This window comes from Ochlerotatus camptorhynchus, unplaced genomic scaffold (genome assembly GCF_037179485.1).
Source record: "Ochlerotatus camptorhynchus isolate MF236.1 unplaced genomic scaffold, CSIRO-AGI_Acam_v1.1 ptg000209l, whole genome shotgun sequence".
NCBI lineage: Eukaryota > Metazoa > Arthropoda > Insecta > Diptera > Culicidae > Ochlerotatus > Ochlerotatus camptorhynchus.
This window is the reverse complement of record NW_027040699.1, coordinates 3,426,893-3,447,931: the sequence shown is the minus strand read 5'-3', so window position 1 is coordinate 3,447,931 and position 21,039 is coordinate 3,426,893. Positions and strand designations below refer to the sequence as shown.

General features: G+C 38.2%; 1 protein-coding gene across 1 annotated transcript in view; it reads right to left on the bottom strand.

The window, feature by feature from the left end:
* Tmtc3 (Transmembrane O-mannosyltransferase targeting cadherins 3) overlaps positions 1–21,039 on the bottom strand; it is a 705,524-nt gene that overhangs the window by 644,145 nt on the left and 40,340 nt on the right. The window lies entirely within an intron of this gene.

Sequence of the window (21,039 nt, the reverse complement as noted above, 5' to 3'; positions counted from 1 at the left end):
AATCACCTTTATCTTTTTGATCGAATTTCACTGAGTTCACACTTGACTGACGAACTTGAAAACCACGTCAGCCGATTCGTTAGAGACTAGAATTTCTTTTTCCCAAGAAACCACGGAATTTCTTAAAGATAAAAGGATCGGTTATGGCGCGAAAAATCAATGTTCGGCTTAGCCATTTTACTCAGGTGTTCATTTGAATCCTATCTCTTTCACGTATTTCCCAATCTATAAACAAAAGCTACATCTGCTAACTTGCTATAAAAGCTTCATATCTACAAGCTCAAATATTAACCATAGTTATTCTAAACTAAACTAAAAATTGAAACGAAATAAATGCACGACGTTACACCTTCTCCATCGAACGGCAATGTACCTGCTTCAGCCGTACGCCCCTGTAGAGTTGTAGGTTGTGCAAGAGTCTGCACCACCGAATCCTTCGCTCTACTGACGAGCGAACGTGACGATTGCCGATGCGATACACAACAGAGAATCGCGTTGCCCTCGCGGAGGTTTGGCCCCGATCATCTTCAAGATCCGCAGCCTAGAGTCGCACGTGGTTTTGACTATCTTGAAATGGTGTTTGAAGGACAGAGAAATGCTTGATCTGAAGCCGACGCTTTTCGCCCACCTGTCAACAGCTTTCACTGCAGCCTGTAGATCTCGACACAGAGGACGCTCCGTATTCCTCCGTACCACCAGCAAAATATCGTCCGCATAGAGAAGCACTGTGACAGTATGCGACACTACTCGGCTGCATCGCAATAAGGAATAACGTGACGGTCAACACTGACCCTTAAGGGACTCCGTTCTACAATGGCATTTCACCCGATAAATTTTCATTCACGTTCACCCGGAAAGACCTGTCGGCAAGGAAGCTGTTCAGCACGTTGAACATGTACCACCAAGTGGTGTCGTATGCTTTCGACAGATCAAGCGCTGCTATCAAGCAGTGTTCGTCCCGATTTGGTAATGACCTATCCAACTCCGCCAAGTATGTATCGACGCCTCTCCCAGCTCTAAAGGCGTGCTGCCTCTTGTTCAGTCGTCCATTGGACTCCAACTCAGTCGTCAATTTGCGGTTCACAATACGTTCGAACACCTTTGCGATACAGTTGGTCAAAGTGATAAGACGGAAAGCAGCATGTCCAGATTCAGAACAGTTTGGCTTCGAAATAGGCACTATTATTCCGGTTCGCCTGCTTATAGGGTAAACGCCACTACGCCAGACTCTGTTTAGAAGCGCGATTTTGAAGGATACAGGCAGACCGGCAGACGTCGGATCATCGGATACCCTACTGAGTCAGGACCTGCAGAGACACTACGCCCTTTGTCGAGTGCCCAAAAAAGCTCAACCAGGGTGAAGTCCGTGTTATATAAGGCCTGTACTCGAAAAAAAATGCACCAGACAAAAGTGTTCGCCAAATATTTATTTTAAGTCGGATTTTCTTGAAACTTTCTGGGAATGATTACATTATTCAATTTCCTTTCCATCGCTGAAAGCCCGAACGTTTCCCTTAAGACCCCTCATTACATTTCGAGCAATGGTGGAACCGACCTTTTTGGTCACTTTCATTCATTCTTTCTTCAACTCCAGCTCGTTCTTAAACACCTTGGACGATTTTCGAACTTTGGCCTTCATTATGGCCCAAAATCTTTCCACCGGACGAATCTCTGGTGAATTTGGGGGGTTGGCGGTTTTTGGTACAAAAACAACGTTATTGTCTCTGTACCAATCCAACGTCGATCGCGCGTAATGGTCCGGCCAAAATAATGTATCGCCTCCGTGGGACCGCAGGAAGGGCAACAGACGCTTCTGGAAGCACTCGGTGCGGTAAATTTCGCTGTTGATGGTACCCATTGTGATCTTTGTACGGTTTACTCAGTTTACCGCTTTGGCATATGGCCTGCCAGAGCAAGTATTTTTTGGCGAATTTGTCCACTTTCTTCTTCCTTATGTCTTCCGGAACATCAAACCGTGATTTGGCAACGTAGAACTCTAGCCCCGGTATCTGCTTTGCGTCTGCCTTGATGTAGGTTTCGTCATCCATAACCACACACATCGGTTTCGTTAACCACTCTCGATACAGCTTCCTTGCGTGGGATTTGGCCGCCGTGTTTTGTTGATCACGCCGGTTCGGTACCTTCCGGACCTTGAATACACGAAGCCCAGCTCGTTTATTGGTTTGCTGAACGAACCAGGCGGAACACTTTGAATCGAAAGGTTCGGATTACGCTTGAAATAATCCAACACCTTCCGGGCCTTCACAGGGTCAGCTGTCTTCGATTTTCATCCACTTCCAACCCGCCGCTCGGTCGTCTGGGACTCCTTAAACGATTTTACCACCCGAGACACAGTTGTATGGGTGATTCCTAGTTGTCTTCCGATCCATCTCATGGTAGCAGTCGGATTTTCCATGCCGGCGCGCAAAATTCTCCGGCGATTTTCTTCTTGTTTCGATGACATCTCAATAACCACTGAACCGATTGTTATGAAATTTTGCACATGTAAACAATTCAGCAGGGGTGCAAGTGATTTTGATTGATTCTCTTAATCAACTTTCTCTTTGAAAAAGATTACTACAAATCTGGTACGCCTACAATTCAAAAACGGAAAGAGTTGAGATAATGGATAATTGATCAATTAAAAGAACTAAATGCTATTCACATTTATTCCGTCCACAAGCGGTCCTACGTCAAGCTTCCGTTCGTGCCCCTAGGCACAGACACTTCTACTTTTTTTTTAAACTAATGGAACTTCTTCACTGATGTTCTCTAATCAACTTTACTAAATTTTCAAATTTTTTTACATTTTGAAATTTCCATAATATAACACCCTTGACATACTCTCACATTTTCCGGATGTGCATATAATTTTTTTTGCGTTCCAGAAATTTTCTCTGAGCAAACCGAAGTTTCCGGAAATTCCCGGAAATTCTCTTAAAACTTCTTCAAGGTTTCTGCAGTTTCCTTGAATTTTTTTAACTGCCCTTTAATTATATGATCTGTCTTGATGTTCTCAGAGCTTCCCTAAAGCTCTCAATTCTAATAAAGATCTCGGTTCTGCCTTAACATAAATGTCATTCTCGTGAACACCATTAAACTTCCCTGGAATTCTCTGGATTTCTGTGAAGTTCCTGAAATTCTTCTGTAGTTTTCATAAATTTTATGAAGGTTTCTGTACTGAATCCCTCGGAACATCTTAAGGGTTCTTGATTTTATTCCAGCACATCACCCAAGCAACAATATTGGATTTATGAGGGTTCTGTAGACCATGAATTGGACTTGTAGAACACTTTAAAACCTTGATAAAACTTGCAATGTTACCTGGGCAAGGAATAATCCTGAAATTGTCTGAACTCACGCTTATAGATTTTTAAACCAATCCAATAGTCCGGGTTAAAATTTCGTTGACTTCCGCTTAAGATCTCTGGAATTCCCCATGACTAGATCTAGTTTTTCTGAAATAAATAGAACTTCTTAAAAGTTTCCACAATTTTGCTAGTACGAAACTTCAAGACATTAAAAATGCTGTGATCTTAGATTTACTGAAGTAAAGCTGTTTCTTTAAAACTGATTGTCATGTCTTAAAAACGTTTGCGTTAATTGCAACAAAACAACAAAATATTTTTAACGCCTTTCATAAAAAGCTTTCTTATTATTAACCTGGAAATATCCACCAATATTATGGAAAAACCTGGAAAACATAGGGAACTGAGAGCAAAATATAAACTTATCCTACACACTGCACGAAGAATGATCAATGTTAACATAAATTCATGTTAAAAAAAAGTTTAAAATAGTAACTGATTGCAATAAAAAGTGACTTTAGTGACTTGGCCTTAAAAAAGGAGACTTACTTACTTGAAAAAAGTGACCAAGTCACTAAAAAAAGACTCGCTGTCAGCCCTGCGATCTGCTCATGTCGGAAAGAGGAAAAATTAGCTATTAACAATCGCAGGCTAAAAACTCCTCTGCCGAAATTGTTTCTGTAAATTTTGAATAGTTTTCCAAGTAAATTTTCTTTTAATTAGGATCAAGTGTGCGATCCATTTTTATTTCCTTTAAATTCAGATCTTGGAAATGATTCAACGTTCAAGACAGTACGGATAAAGATCAGAAAAAAAATCTCACAGTCCCAGAGTTTTGAAGATTGCTTCAAAGAGCAATCTGAGTTCAATTTATTACTTTCTATTTTCGCCCTAATGACCCATTCGGCCAAATGGCTTTTGGCGTAATGCCCTTCGGTCTAGTGGCCGAACCTTACCGGCCTAATGGCATTCGGTCTAATGATCCTACACCGTCTCAGATGTTATTTAGATTAGAAATGACGATTTCGTGCTACGATTTATTAAATTCAAATTCAAGACGACCGCATTGTAGCACAAATCTAAATCATTGTAAAGTTCCATGCAAATCAGAGAAGCTGGAGTCAGTGTTCACTCGGCTGTCGACAGAAGCAGGCCACTCTTGATGTGTGCCACGCTTTCGGTCGATGCGTCGTCGATTTTGGAAAGCAACCGTTTCGTGATGAGTGTGTGAGTGCTGACCACGTTTTGCGTCCATTGCTGCAATGGAAGCGCTCTGACCCTCGTTGGCGTAACTGCCATACAATAAAACCACTGGAAGCGGCTCCAGTTCTGCTGGAGGAGGCTGTTTTGGATAGCGGAAGATTTAGTGTTTATTGTGTTGTACCTTTTGACTATAGTTTTAAGATGTATTGTATAGTAAGCAAGAATCCTCGGCTCTGTAAAATTAATTCGTTTGAGCCTTATCAAATAAATTAATAAACAACAAGAGAAGGTGGAGTCATATATTTTTTATTATTTGTCCTGGAACTGCTATTTTGTCTATTTTGTCCATTTCGACATTTGGTCGCTTTTAATTTCATTCGACTTTTTGTCTCATTGACCTTTTGACCAATGGACCATTTGACCAATTTTGACCATTTTGTTCTACAACCCTTCAGACATAGCGTGTGACGTGATGCCTTCGTTTCATGTAAACTCCCTTCCACGGGCCGCACGGGCTCAATGTAACCTGTGGCCCAAAGAACTTTCCTCCCAATCTTCCCCTCCACTTCCACTGATAATATCCAGCTCCGTCTTCCATTCACATATCGCCTCATCACTGCCGAAAACAAAGACCAGGACCAAACGATCCCAAACTCGCTAGTTCGCTCGATTGAACAGTGAACTCAGTCTGTGTAACTTTAAATGACTCGAAACGAGAGCACCATTTTCCTTAGGCTGCCCAAGGAGAACATGTTCGTTCACATTCACCTCACAGACAGCAGCAACAGAGCAACTCGACGGTCGTATTTTTCACTGCCTCCCAAACTGGTTCGTGTTCGTGTGATGATAATCGTCCACCCGTGCATCTTACACGTAGAAGCGATAAAGAATCACCACCCCCGACCGTCACCCTTTTCCCCCTTGGCACGTTTCAGTGTCTTACATCCCACAACGTTCCCTCCTCCTCTCCAGAAAAACTTATCGAGTTCATTTTTCGGTTAGTAGCTCCTTAACGAGATGCCCCCGTGTCACTGCTCCCTTCCCTGCAAATTGCGACGCGTCGTCCGAAAAAGTTTTCCCAATTAAATTTTACTACCCGCCTCCCTCGCGCTTTCTTGCTCGAACGAAAATGTTCACCATTCGAAAAAAGCGTCGTCGTTCCCTTACAAAAGACACACAAAGATATGCGCTGATCATAATGACACTGCTTGCTTCCAAGTCCAAGTTGTTTTCGTGGGGGGAGGGTTCGGCGTGGTCTTGTTCGACTGATAAAACTACGCCACCACAAAAACAACAAATCCGCTCTGGAGGGTTAGAGAGTAGGGGGGGGGGCTCTACAAGGCACCAGTGCGGGAAATTATCGTCACATTATCGTTCAATTTTAGGCCTGACCGACGACAACGACCGGGAGATTCCTGAGCGAGAGAGAAAGTTTGGAGCGACGGGGGCTTTGCGGGGCTTTAAAGTCGAGAGTCCATTAGCCTTTTTGCCCGTCGCCCAAGTGGGTGTGGTTGAGTCTCTTGTTGCTTTCCTCCCTCTCTCGATCCCGGTTGTTTGGAAAGTGTTGAAAGTGCGAAAATGATCCGACTTTGATAACGGCTTTAAAACAGTCATTAAAAATATATTTACTTTTGTGTCTCCCAGCAAACGGCCCTCGTCGTCGTCGTCGTTGTCATCCTGCTGAATAGCATAGGAGCGGAGAGAGATCGGAAACGAACATAAACCTGAATGGCTCTTGACTGAATGGGAACCATTTTAGGCTCCTTTTTTCGCTCTAAAAGTTTTATCAGAATTTAATCGGTCCTCGTTAGGAGGTCTTTATCGGCACCAGAGTGGGTTGAGATTCATCAGCTTTCACCGGGGTGGTGGATTAGGGTGACTCAAATCAGAGATTCGTCTTGGATTGACTTTGTGCTGGCAAAGATCAAAGCTTTCTATGAATTAAATAAGTTGCAACATTTATTCGATAAGGAATTTGTCCAAAGCCACAATTTTTTGCGGGTGTCATAATCGATCACCCTAATGAACCTTCAAAACAACCCTAACAACAAAGGTATCATGCTCATTAACCGCCACGATTGATTGCAAATCCCATCAAAATGTTCACCCATCTCCGCAAATTCCCCGGGAACTTTATCGATTGAGTCATTGAAATGGAAATCACCGCGCGACTTGATCGAAAACAGCATTCCCCGTATCAGACCCATCCGGATCAAATCCACTCACTCTCCGCAACAATTTCCATAATGCCGCTTGCCGCCTAAATCCTTCAATCGATCACCTCGTCGGCTGCTGAAGCTTCTCACCCGTCATCGACATCATATCATATCGAAATCATTTCCCTTTAATGTATGCCCTTTTTCCCAACACCAAATTTCAATCGATTTTCCACTCACACATCGTCGTCCCGAATTGTGACGGCGGTGATCATTTCATTCCGGTCCGTGTTCGCGGAAGAAGCATCACCTCAGAGATATGCTCACTCAACCACACAATCATCAATCTCCTCTCGAGCGGCGGGTTTCTGCTTTTGCTGCTGCTGTAGTTGGGAAATCGGTGAAAAAGCGGAAAACTTTTTTTTTCCGGTGTGCCGAAGCATCAAACTTTAAGGCACGCAAATGAAGTTATCCCCGACCGCCGCCGCCGCCGACTCCGAAATGGCTTATCGGTTGTGAGAAGGAGGAAGAGCGCTGAAGAGCGAAGCGAGGTTTTCACAGTTCAGTGAATATTTTTCGCGGTTTACCTCGTATGAATATTGGTCGAGCTGGAAACGGGTGACGTATGCTGGATTTTTAACCCGTGGATCCGGAAGTTGAGCTGCGGTATGTGTGGGGTGGAATAGCGATGGGTTTTTTTCTGGGTATATTCGGCATGAGGTAGCCGGAGGATTGTAAGAAAAATTTTCCACAGCATGCATGGAAAGTTTTTTTAGCTTTCGCGGAATGATTTATGTTAGCCTTTTGAGGAAAAAAAAATATAGGTAGATATTTCGAAGAAATGTTTTATCGCAGCTCGAATATCTTTGGGGTTAAACCAGAGTGCCTTTCTAAAAGGTTTTTTCGGCTTTCAATTTATATTAGCCTGATGAATGGAGATGATTCTCCCCAACTCATTAGCATTAGATGGTAAGAATAGAATAAATATATTAATTTATGTGCGAAAAATGATCTTCATGAAATGAGAATTACAATTAAGTATGGAAAACTCTCGAATCAAACCAAGCCATTATTATCTCAGAAACAAATAATCCAATTACGAGTCCTAAACTGTCATGTTAATTCATGGAAAGTTAGAAAGTTGATCTTAGCTGCAATTAATGACATTTTGAAAACAAAAATCTAAATTTATCCAGATCTACCTCTTCGTACGTATTTTATTTGTGGAAAATCGCTCAAGTCAGCATTCAGGGTAGAAAAGAAAAATAACTTCTCAGGGTGTCGATTCAATGATGAAAAATAAATTCCCTGGTATTTCCTGATTTTCAAGTAGTTTTTCTGAAAAATCCCAGACAGAGTTGGAGTGATAGAAATAAAGGAAATCAAACAAATAAATGAAGCTACATTGAAAGTGTTTTTTTCACTTCATACGAGAAGCTTATGATTTTTATAATTGGGAGGAAATGCTATAGGGTAGAGAACTTCTTCGGCCTAATCACCCATTTTGGGCCTATCGAGCAGAAAATTTCAAATAAAACCATGATTTCAAAGTTAACAAGTCAATTGTGCGTTTGGTACGATACTTTAGTTAATAAGATACGGAACGAAGTCAATGCGAACACGTGATATGAAGGTTTGCACCCATTATTCCTACAAACAAAAGAAGCGCTCCGATCGAATCAATCTGTATCTTCATTCGATAGGCCGAAGTGAATCCATTTACTCTTCTATATGGTTTCAATGCGTTAGGCCGATTTAAGAATCCGTAGGCCGAGTTTGGTGGCAAGATGCAGCGTTAGACTTTTGACAATATCTCAACGATTGGTTTCTCTTTATCAAATCTTACGGTACGTACGGAAAGGTAAATAAATTTGGAAGCCATCAATAATAATAACATTCCGTTTGGTGCTATACTGCGCTAGGTTAAGAAAGATTCGGTGCGGGTTGTGCTTAATTGGCCGGAAATGGGGTATTTAACCCTACTAATATCAACATGAAGCTTTAGTGCGATAATTTATTAACTAGAGAAAGTTCTTAAGAGGACAGATTGATAGTTCCGCTAGAGTGCGGCAGTGTGAAAATTGAACAGAAGTTTAAGTTGAGGGGGCTGGTGACATTAATGCGACAGTACTAATCAAACGCACACTCCTTTACCTAGCTCATACATTATTGGATGAGGGGACTAGAGGTATTTCCTCAAATCCACAGTCAAAAGTGTGCACGTTCCTCATATACTGTCTGCGGCTGTGGAACAATTCTTGCGACGTTTATCACTACCTAAAGCCGCACCTAACAACCTAGAGCAAATCGGAAAGGGTCGAGTCTTGAATTTTTTTTTTGTTTATCCTATTTGACCTGAAACTGGTCTTGTGTTAACAAACGGTCATTTTTTTAAAAAGTGGTGTTTGTTGGGTTATGCAGCAAAAATAGTTAGTCTTTCTTTTGATAAAGACTTGCTTGGCTAAGAAATTATTTGAAGATTGCATCAGAAAGTGTTTGATATTGTAAGGTAAAGCGAGTTTTTTACATTCGTGAACTTTAAACAACTTTATAGGGGAAATGGATGTAATGTCGGCCTAAATGCCCCTAATTTGGGCCCATACATAAACTCAGCAATCGAAGTTTTCAATAGCCACCAAAAATATCCATTAGTACCGTCCCAATGATCCATAGGCCAACATTAGAGCCATTTCCCCTATAAAAATTTTAAACATGGCGTTTTTTTCAGCATCTCAGATCAGACATTAGCGGCACTCGTGAACATGGACAAAATTTGAGAATTATGACACTTTGAAGATTGAATTAGCATGTTCTAAATCATTTTGATAAGAATGCCAAATGAGTTTTGAGGAGAATTCTAAAGAAATTTTACTGAAACTTAAGTTTCAGGTTATTAAAACTGTAAGGAGAACCAAAAACTAACTCCAAGTAGTTCTGAAGAGATAAGTTACAACGGAAATTATTAGCAGAAATCCAGAGAATTCTAAAACAAATCTAACGGAAGTTCAGGGAGCATTTAAAGGTAATTTGGATAAGAATTCAAGAGAACCCTACGACAAACATAATGGTGACATCGCATTACACACATGATATGAAAATCCTAACACTACCCCTAATAATGAACCATGACTGTAAATCACTAATATATCAATTAAACTATCAAAGGGATTTCTGAGAAGAGCTCCAAAGGAATATCGATAATAATTCAAGGAGGAGATACTTTTTAAAAAAAACACGCGAAATTTTTCGTAGAGTTTCATACTACTTTGAAGATAATTTTAAGGGAATTCCTTAGAAAATTTCAATGAATTCGCGAAAGATCTCAAAATAATTCAAATTTCCTTGATTTTGTTTTCCGTCGATCTTGTTTTCCGTACTGAGTACCAATGCTACCGACGCCAGGGAGGCAGCTCCCACACCTGGACCCTACCTATCGACCCATCAACTCATGGACCGGGGACCAACGGCTGTACTTCTATTCCGAAGGAAGGCGTGATCAGAGAGTTTATGCCTCAGAAAATCCCGGCGGCGCCGACTGGGATTGAACCCAGGACAGCTGGGTGAGAGGCAATCACGCTTACCAGTGCCACTAAGATAAAAGCGCAGCTCAAGTGTGGCACGATGATTATTATTGGTTACTCCATGACAAATGTTTTGACTCGAAACAAAATCGACAGGTTGATTTTTGCGGTTTTAAGTCCAACGATTGTTTTTACTCTTAAATTTTCTTGAGAAAAATATAAAAAAAAAAACGTTTTTTTTTTGATTTTTATAACATTTTTCAAGATTTTTTTATAAAAATCAGAACTCATTTTTTCGGGTCTTTAAGGAACTTATGATACCTTCAGGATACCTCTGAGAACTTTGAAAATGTCCAGAACGACGAGATAGTTTTAAGATCCTTAATATTTAGCCTCAACGGTCTCCGGGCGTTTCGATAAATTGCAGGAAAATTGAAAGAACTTATGGGTCATTCCAGCTCAAGTGAGTACAACACCTGTGGTCGATGTCACCTATTTGAGCCAAACTTGGCAAAAACGCTTATTTTGACATTCTGAACAAACGCCTTTTTTATTTTTCTCAGAAGTGCCTAGATCCTTCTAGGCTACAACCCTGGAATTCCGAGATTCAAAAAAAAATCATCTTTCATAAGAGATTACTCCACAACCAAATAAGCTAATCGTGTTCTTATAACGTCAATTTAAAGGTTTCTTAATGTAAATTCACATAGGTGTACCCACATTTTGTTTTTGTTGTAGTAACTACAGTAAACAGCCTGATTACCGGCAGGTATCCAAATTGTCAAAAAAGGCCTATATTCACCATGGGCGGGATTTTTTTAATTCTTAATATTTTGGGCTCAAATTTTCACCACACTTTGGAAAACTCTTCTACTGGTTGAGTTTTTTAAGGTTAATGATTTGGACAAATAGTGTTTGAGATATGACCAGATGAGTGAGTGGTAGTTTGGAGCTTTTCTGGTGGAAAATCAATACTTTTTAATATTTTTTTATTTCTTTTTGAATTCTTTCACGCCTATGGGCCAATAATATTTTTATGTTATTTTTAACACGTTTTGGGCAGGATTTGCATTATATGGAATCATAAATAGCTTATTTATTTATTTATGTACCTAAATTTAAATGGCTGTAAATACGTTCTTATGGGATACAGCCAAAACGGTGTGCTTTAGAATTATGATAAAATCAGATAAATTAGAAGGAACATAAAATTTTAGTTGTGGATGAATAATACTCTACTTTGAGTTAATTTATTTTTACGATACAATATAACGAGCAAGAATGCTTTTTATTATAGTTAAAAAGAACCCTTATTTTTCATTTTTCGAAAACACACTTTCCATTCATTAACGGAACTGTCATGTTCTTCTTTGACCACAATTGAACAACCCTTATCCGAAGTTTAAAGATTAAATATTCTATTTTGTTCGGTTGTTGAACATTTATCAATCGTTCATGGTTCATGAAAAATTGCCGTGAACCGTGGTTAAATCTGTCCAGGACAGCCTCGGATCACTACCCAAGCCTGCTTTCAGACAATCCAAAAATGTAATAGATGTTGGGAGCTATCAAGTTCATCATTTATATGATATTTTAACTAAACCGAAACTATCCTAAGGGCACGACACTCTTCCTCTTCCCTCTATAACTGACAATATACACTAAATACAACTAATGTTTTGACATGATTTTCATTTCTCGAATATTCTCTCATACAGGATGGTAAAGTATTTTTAATTTTTTGAAACACGCATTACATTTAGGTAAAAATTGAGATCACATGTCCAAAACTAGAGGTGAAAAAAATCGCGTAAAATCAAAATTGAGTTTACTAGGATAGGTGTACGAGTTATGGCTGTACACCCCCTGTTATGGGAAAATAAAAAAAAAATCAATTCTCACCAATGCCCAAGATTACGCTTGATTTCCGTGTACAAAAATCAACAAGCAAACAACAGCGGTTGATTTTGCAAGCTGTGATATTGCAGCTCAGAATATCAAGCTAACAAAACTCACCAACTGCAAATCTCAACAAACTGTGGTGAGATTGAATTTCATAATTTTGACTTTACACCGAACGCAACCGAACCTTCCATAACGACTGGCAACAGTCACTTCGTGTCTGCCATCGATGAGGAGTAAAAAGTGACAGCAAACTACACTTTCACTTGCTAAGAAAACAATGTGCAACGGATTCATTTTTGTGTCGAGTCAATTCTCAGCTTGAATATTGAACGTTGTGAATAGCCTTGCAATATCAAAGGAGCTTGTAAAATCAATATCAAGCTTGTATTTCAATATCACTCGTGATATTGGGAGCGTATGAGAGCGGGAAAATATCATTTGATTGATGATTTTGCCCTCACTGGTTCCCAATAGTTTCTTCTTCTTCGTCACAATTCAAGCTTATTTCATATCGCATATTAGCTTATTGGGTGCTCTCAGCTTAGTGTTCTAGATGCACTTCCACAGTTATTAATTGAGAGCTTTCTATGCCTTTACAATTTATGTATTAAGATAATTATGTGGCAAGTATAATTATTCTTTAGCTCAGGGAAGTCCAGACATTTTCCAACCACAGGGTGTCGACTCAATGAGTGAACCAAACTCTCTGATATTCCCTTATTTTCCAGTCGTTTTTCAAAAAAACTCTAGGTATAGAAAACTATCAAAAGTTTTCTAAATACACAAGTTTTGAACGTGAAAAGCGCCAGAAAATCAGTGCAAGCAGTAACTACTTACCAGTGTAACTATAATTCAAAGCGATTTGTGAAAAATAAAACTGTAACCATAACCATCTTGATATTAATAAACAAAACCGACTTAACCACCGTAATGTTCTCATCGTGTTCATGATCTTTATTCTTTATTCTTTTTTTTATTGGGAGCAGGGAAAAGCCCATTTGAGTGGAGCTTATAAAAGCTTTTTTTCTCAAATGGGCATAAAACCTCTTCATCTTTTCGCATCAACAGAACAGTACATTCCAAATGATACACTATTAGCTTAAGACTAAACAAAATACGACCTTATTCTATTTCTTACTACTACCTATAATTTACTAAATGAGCACTTCATGGAATCTATTGTTATTAATGGAACGTGACAGATGAAAGTCGAAGACATGGTAACAACGGTTGAACACACGACACATACTACTAAAAGGCTCATTATAGCCATAATTAGTACGGAATGTCAATATACGCATAAATTGATGAGAACGGAGAGTACGACGACAAATATCAAAATTCAACTCACGTAGCACTGTAGGACAATCTATGTGAGATTGAACAACATCAGATATGAAACAAGCCTTAGTGACATTCCTACGAACCTCCAGAAGGTCTAAATCAATTAATTTACAACGATCTTCATATCTAGGGAGATTATATGGATCATTCCAAGGCAAACGTCGAAGAGCAAAGCGAATAAACTTATGTTGGATAGCGTCTACTTGCTGTACGCTGTTCTGATAGTAAGGAGCCCAGACCACATCTGCATACTCCAATGTAGAGCGAACTAAAGAACAATACAGGGTCTTCAAACAGTGATTATCCGAGAATTCTTTTGCAGCACGAAAAATAAAGCCCAGGCATTTAGAAGCTTTGGAGGTTATATATCCTACATGATCTTTAAAAGTAAGTTTCGAATCTAAGAGAACACCCAAATCCTTAACAGTAGATTCTCTCTTTAGAGATATTCCGGCAATGGTGTAATGAAATGAAATGACAGAACGTTTACGTCCAAAGGAAATTACTGAGCATTTGTTGGCATTAAAGCTCATACGATTAGTTGCGCACCATTTGGAAAAAAGGTTAAGTTCTTTCTGAAGGAAATGTGCATCTTCTTCACAGGTTATTGCATAATAGAGTTTGAAGTCATCGACATACGAGAGCTTAAAACATAGCTAAGCACTAAGTTGACGTCATTCAGGTACAGCAAGAATAAGAATGGTCCAATATGACTGCCCTGTGGAACACCAGATGTGACATGGAATGGTTCTGATATAGTATAACCAATGTTGACCGACATTGAACGACCAACCAGATAAGAGTTTAGCCAATCTAGCAACGAACCAGAGAAACCAAGACGTTCAAGCTTTGCGATCAAGATTTCATGGTTGATTTCATCGAAAGCAGCTGAAAAATTAGTATAAATGGCATCGACCTGCTTGTCTTCTATAGTCTTGATGATAAAGGACGTGTATGGAACCAGATTGGTGCAGGTGGATTTATTCGGCATGAACCCATGTTGTGTCGCGGAAACGTAGTTGAGACAATGATGCTTGAGGAAGTCGAGGACAATCAGCTCAAATAGTTTAGACGTAGCACATAGTGCAGCGATTCCTCTGTAGTTTGAAACCTCTCGTTTGTCGCATTTTTTGTACACGGGAAAAACGAATGATATCTTCCATGTTTTAGGAAAAGATCCGGATGAGAGCGAGCGGTTGAAAATAATAGCTAGAGTATGCGAGAGAGCAGAACCACACTTCTTCAAGATGATACATGGTATGCCATCCAAACCGGGGTTTGGTGAGCATTTCAACCGAGCGCAAGCTGATTCGTCAGTAAATACTGCTGAAAATTGTTCTTTGAAAAGGTCAGTTATGGCCGGAAGAGAAGAAGCTTCTTTATGGCCGAGCTTCATTGTTGAAGGTAGTCCTATTTCTTTCCGCTGTTCGTCGATATATGACCAGAACTTCTTAGGATTGTCTTTTAAATTACGTTGAATTTAACGCAGATAAGTATGAAACAATTTCTTGTTTAGCCGTTTGTATCTACTGTTGCAGGGCGAGGTAATACGACCGTATGTAAGAGTTACGATTCTTGGACAGTTTTTTAAGAGCCGATCATTTAACCGACTTCAGGCGCTTAAGAAGGTTGTTGGACCAGGGTGGATACACAGGATTTTTACACACTATTTTGGGGGTGAACTGATCTATGGCGTAAGCTACGACGAAAGTGAAGACTTCAACTGTTGATTCAACGCTCAAATCATGCAACATGTTCTCCCAACCGATAGAGTATAATGTATAACGAGTGGTTTCGGTGACAGGGATGAATTCATAAGGAACACATTCCTTTATGAACAATTGAAGAGGCGAATGATGGCGGCATTCCTTAACAAGAGGGGTTGGAGCTTCAGAAACAGTAGTATCGTGATTGAGATCTTGGCTAACTTGGCTGATCTATTTCTTACCTCGATTTACTCCATGTTACGAGGAGAGGTTCTGGCAATTTTCCCATCTCTAGAAGTTACTTTTCTGACTGTTTCCGGAATTTACACTCAAGGCCAGAGGTGGCAACAGGACATTTTTTGCAAAACCATCGTCCGGAGCAAAACAAAACAGCCAGCACACGGCCGGTCGTGTATTTCTACATTACAAGCAAACAGATGAGATAGAGAATAGGAAAAAGGTCGTAGCCCATTGTTTTTCAAACAGTTTATTGAAATAACATTTTAGCTGCAAGCTTACGTGTGACAGTAAATTATCAACTCCCTTATTTACGCATAATTTTAACATCTATGCTCATGAGTGGTTAGTATTCATTCTTGTCGTATAGTTCCATACAATAAACCTCAAATAAATGCTATAATTAGTAAGAAATCAGCAAAATTCAACATGACATAAATTTATGTCGCCGCTGGTCTTGTCGGCTTCATTGTGCAAAAATGTTCTGTCACCTGCAGAAAACAGTTTAGAAATGTCATGACATTTTTTCCGCTTGCCAGTTTGTGAGCGGTTCCACGAACAAGTGGAAAATTTTTCCAGTTTTTATTTTTTGTATTTTTTGATTTGCATGAAACCTTGCATACAAGTTTTTGGGGAAGAAAAACGCCGTTTTGCATACTTGGTTCGCCATTTTGAATCTAGCCTTACTTATGAGAAGGGCCTATGAAAAATGCACATGATATCTTCAAAAAATTGTATCTCGGAAACGGTTTGTCCGATTGGTTTGGTGTCTTGGGCGAAGTTTTAGACAATTGTTGGTGTTATATGGAGAAAATATGCATGGTAAAAAAAAAAGTTTGGTATTTGTGTTTTGAACTAAAATATAAATTTTCCCTTTAAAGTGACATGTCAATAATTTTTTTATTATCCTTATGTTATAGCTGACTGAAAATGCTATCTAGTGCACAGTAGGTTGTTCTGGAGAAAAATAGGTTACGATGAAAAAAATTGTTTTTTAAAAAAAATACAATTTTCAAAAAAGCTATTAAGAAAAGTCAAAAAAGTTTGTCACCCTAATTTTATGAAAGTACATCAAATTTGCAAATAAAAAGTACTTTAGTAACATTTTTCTAAGATGCACCGTTTAGAAGATATTACTGATTTAATATTGTTTTTTTTTTTTATAACTTAATAAGTTTTGGCCCTTTTCGGATGTACTCCGTGTTTTTCCAGTTTCAAAAGTATTTTTTTCGGAAAGATTGGAAAATTTTGAGTTAAAATGACACTGACAGCTTAAAGATTCGAGTGAAATTCTCTGCCTTAAAAGTATTTTGAAAAACAAGTTACAAAATCCCACTATCAGGAACAATGATTTCTTCAAATGATTTTTGGTGCGTTGTGCTGAAAACGTGCTAACAAGTATTAGATACAGGTAATCAGATACCAGTTAGCTGTACTACGTACAGTTGGTGATTGTAAACATGGTCTTTGTTGGAACTAGTCCACCATGGCCACGCTGGCCATAACGAGGCTAGCTCCGTCGTTGACCGTTCCTTAATAATAAATAAAAAGAACGCAGTAGTCACCTTCCATCAAACTAGAGGGCTGCCGACTGATACCTCAATCAACAACCGCCGCACGCTTTATTCATTCCAGGTATATACAATTTACAATCTTCTTCAATAACAATATACCTACGCCAGCAAATCTACCTCGCTCCAACTCTCCAAACTCGTACCTGAAGGTTCGACGATACCTGAGCGTTCAACTCTACCTATCTTCCAACAGTCTTTACCCAGCATTCTATGATTTCTACCCGTGAGCTGTATAATAATGTCTGACTCGGTTCTGAATTCATCCAGTATCTACTAGGGAAAACCAAACAGTAAATATATGTTTTGTTTGTGATATTTTCGTACAAAACTAACAATTGGAAAATATTTTCTATGTTACAGATTACAAAATGAGTAAAATAAGATGTATTCGCCCATTCAAAGACATTCAGTGTTCGAAAGAGCTGCGATATCTCACGGATGGTATCACCCAAAAACTAAAATCAATTGGATTTTCCAAGGTATCCACACTGAACACCAAGGATTTTCGTGTTTGTTCGTCTTGCCGTCTACATATTGATTCAAGAGCTCACCTCACCCAAAACGAGGAACAAAGCGTAGCCGGCGGCTCAAGGATGCCAACTGTTCAGACCATATCTGATGTACCTGATTCGCAAAGCTATGAAAGTTTGGTCACGATACCATCAGAGTCAACGCTAAGCACAATTAAATCAAATGAAGACTTCACGATGCCTGTAGACGTCGAAATATTCAACCGAGGAATAGCAGCTATTCGTGTTTCGCCTATAGATTTAGGTAAGGTTAAAAGAGTTCACTATCCTGAAAAAAAAGTGCGCTGAAATTGTCGAAATTGAAGAAATATTTTTAAATTAGACGCTAAAACAGAAAAAGCAAACGAGTTTAATGAAGTCATAGAAAATATGAAAATTAAATTTTTAAATTCAGCCACAAGGCAAGAAAAACTATCAATTTTATCATTGTTGCCAAAATCATGGTCAGTACAAAAAATTGTAGACGAATTTAAAACCAGTAGAAATATGGCATCAGATGCAAGAAAGGAAAGAGATAATGTATTTGATTCATCTCAAGGTTCAAGCTCTGGAAAAGCTTTGAGTAATGAAACAAAAGAACTGGTTTTGAATTTTTTTGAGGACGATGATATAAGCCGTGCAATGCCAGGCCAAAGAGATTTTGTTAGCGTAAAGACAGGAAATAAGAGATTAGCTGTTCAGAAAAGATTGTTAATGATGACATTGAGAGAAGCTTTTAATCGCTTTAATGAAATGTACGGCAATGTAAAAATAGGGTTTTCATCATTTGCAAGCCTCCGGCCAAGGCAATGTAAACTATTGACTATCACAGGAACACATAATGTTTGCGTTTGCACTACGCATGAAAATGTCAATTTAATTCTACATAGCTTAAAAAAATACACTGTCTTGAATGATCTAAAAACATTAACGAATAGATTACTTTGCGAAAATAAGACAACTCATTGCCATCTACGAAGATGTAAAAACTGCCCAGATACCTCAGTTTTAGAAGACAGTTTATTGAAACAACTGGAAGAAAACTTTGTTGAAAAGCTTTCATTCGAACAATGGGTTACCACTGACAGATGTGATTTAGAAACTATTGTAAAGCAAACCGATGAGTTTGTTTCATTTTTCAGCTCAAAATTAGAAAGTTTGATTCCGCATGATTTTGTAAAAACCGAACAATCCAATTTTTTGAAAACTACAAAACAAAACTTGCAAGATGATGAATTTTTAGCTATTTGTGACTTTTCTGAAAATTACAGCTTCGTTTTGCAGGATGAAGTTCAATCACACCATTGGAACGTGCAACAAGCCACAATCCATCCTTTCGTAATATATTATACTGAAAATATGCAAATTAAACATTTTAGCTTCATTATAATTTCTGAAGAACTAAGACATGATTCAGTCGCTGCCAATTTGTTTATTGATAAAATGATAAACTTTTTACAAATTGATCAAAATAAAAACATAAAAAAAAAATTATTTTATGTCAGATGGTGCTGCTTCACAGTATAAAAACCGAAAAAACTTTTCTAGCCTTTGTAAATTTAAGTTAAAGTATGGTATTGACGCTGAATGGCATTTCTTCGCAACATCGCACGGAAAAAGTCCATGCGATGCTATTGGAGGTACGATAAAACGCATGGCTACCAGAGCAAGTTTAGCCAAAGAACGCGAACACCCGATAAAGACTGCAAGAGAGTTGTTTAATTGGGCAAACAAACGAAAAGAAGAAGAACTTACAAAGTTGTCATTTTGTTATTCTACTACAGAAGAATACGAAAATATGTCTTTGCAGCTAAATAATCAATATAATAATGCAAAAACAATTCAAGGAACTCTAAAATTCCACTCATTTCTTCCTCTATCAGAAAATACAAATTCAAACTGTCCTGAAAATGATGCCAAAATATTCAATATTGTTAAGAAAGTAGTGTAAACAATAATTTTATAAAAATACAGGAATAAAAATAAACTGATGATATCCAACATATAATGTTATTTTTTATTGCGCACAATCACCATCCCTGAAAAATAAGCTTAATTCGCTCTTTTGAATCTTGCTAATTGAGGAGCTTACATTTGCAGTTCTCAAAAAGGTGTATCTCGAAATCGAGTTGTCTCATCGGTTTGATGTCTGTGGCGATGTTCGGCAATAGAGAGAAAATATGCACAGTATAAACACATCCAGTTTAAATGGATTAAACTGTTAGGCGATATGCAAGAGTTGAATGCACATTTTCAGCACAACGCACCAAAAATCACTTGAAGAAATCATTGTTCCTGATAGTGGGATTTTGTAACTTGTTTTTCAAAATACTTTTAAGGCAGAGAATTTCACTCGAATCTTTAAGCTGTCAGTGTCATTTTAACTCAAAATTTTCCAATCTTTCCGAAAAAAATACTTTTGAAACTGGAAAAACACGGAGTACATCCGAAAAGGGCCAAAACTTATTAAGTTATCAAAAAAAAAACAATATTAAATCAGTAATATCTTCTAAACGGTGCATCTTAGAAAAATGTTACTGAAGTACTTTTTGTTTGCAAATTTGATGTACTTTCATAAAATTAGGGTGACAAACTTTTTTGACTTTTCTTAATAGCTTTTTTGAAAATTGTATTTTTTTAAAAAACATTTTTTTTCATCGTAACCTCTTTTTCTCCAGAACAACCTACTGTGCACTAGATAGCATTTTCAGTCAGCTATAACATAAGGATAATAAAAAAATTATTGACATGTCACTTTAAAGGGAAAATTTATATTTTAGTTCAAAACACAAATACCAAACTTTTTTTTTTACTGTGCATATTTTCTCCATATAACACCAACAATTGTCTAAAACTTCGCCCAAGACACCAAACCAATCGGACAAACCGTTTCTGAGATACAATTTTTTTAAGATATCATGTGCATTTTTCATAGGCCCTTCTCATAAGTAAGGTTAGATTCAAAATGGCGAACCAAGTATGCAAAACGGCGTTTTTCTTCCCCAAAAACTTGTATGCAAGGTTTCATGCAAATCAAAAAAGATGAAAATTACTCGTTGCTTTAATGATATGGAACCGCTCTTGTGCTTGTGTGTCTACTCTATGGTCATTGCACAAAGTATCAAATGTTAAGGAAAAAACGTTAAACTCCAGTACTCGTGCCACCACTACTCAAGGCAGAAATTCATCTGGTTGACCTTCATCCAGCATTTGAAACAGTTGTCTTTAATCCCGTATTTTATTAAATTGTATGAAACTAGCTAGATCAGTCATACTTTTAATTAATATTTTATGAATCTTTTAAATTTGTCGAACCTCTTAGCGGAATCCCTTTATAAAGAGGTTTGAGTGTGTTGGTTTATTTCCTTTAAATTCTTAAGCTTATATTTGCTTATCTTTTGACAGTTACATTGGAACACTGCATAATAGGAACGTCCTGACTGTTACACCTACCCTAGACAACATCATAATTTAATCACTCAGCGTAGACTAGAAGGTTTTATAACAGATTTTGTTCGCTTCTAGAAATATTTTGCCTACAATTTTCTGTTCCTGTAACAACTAAGAATTGTTATA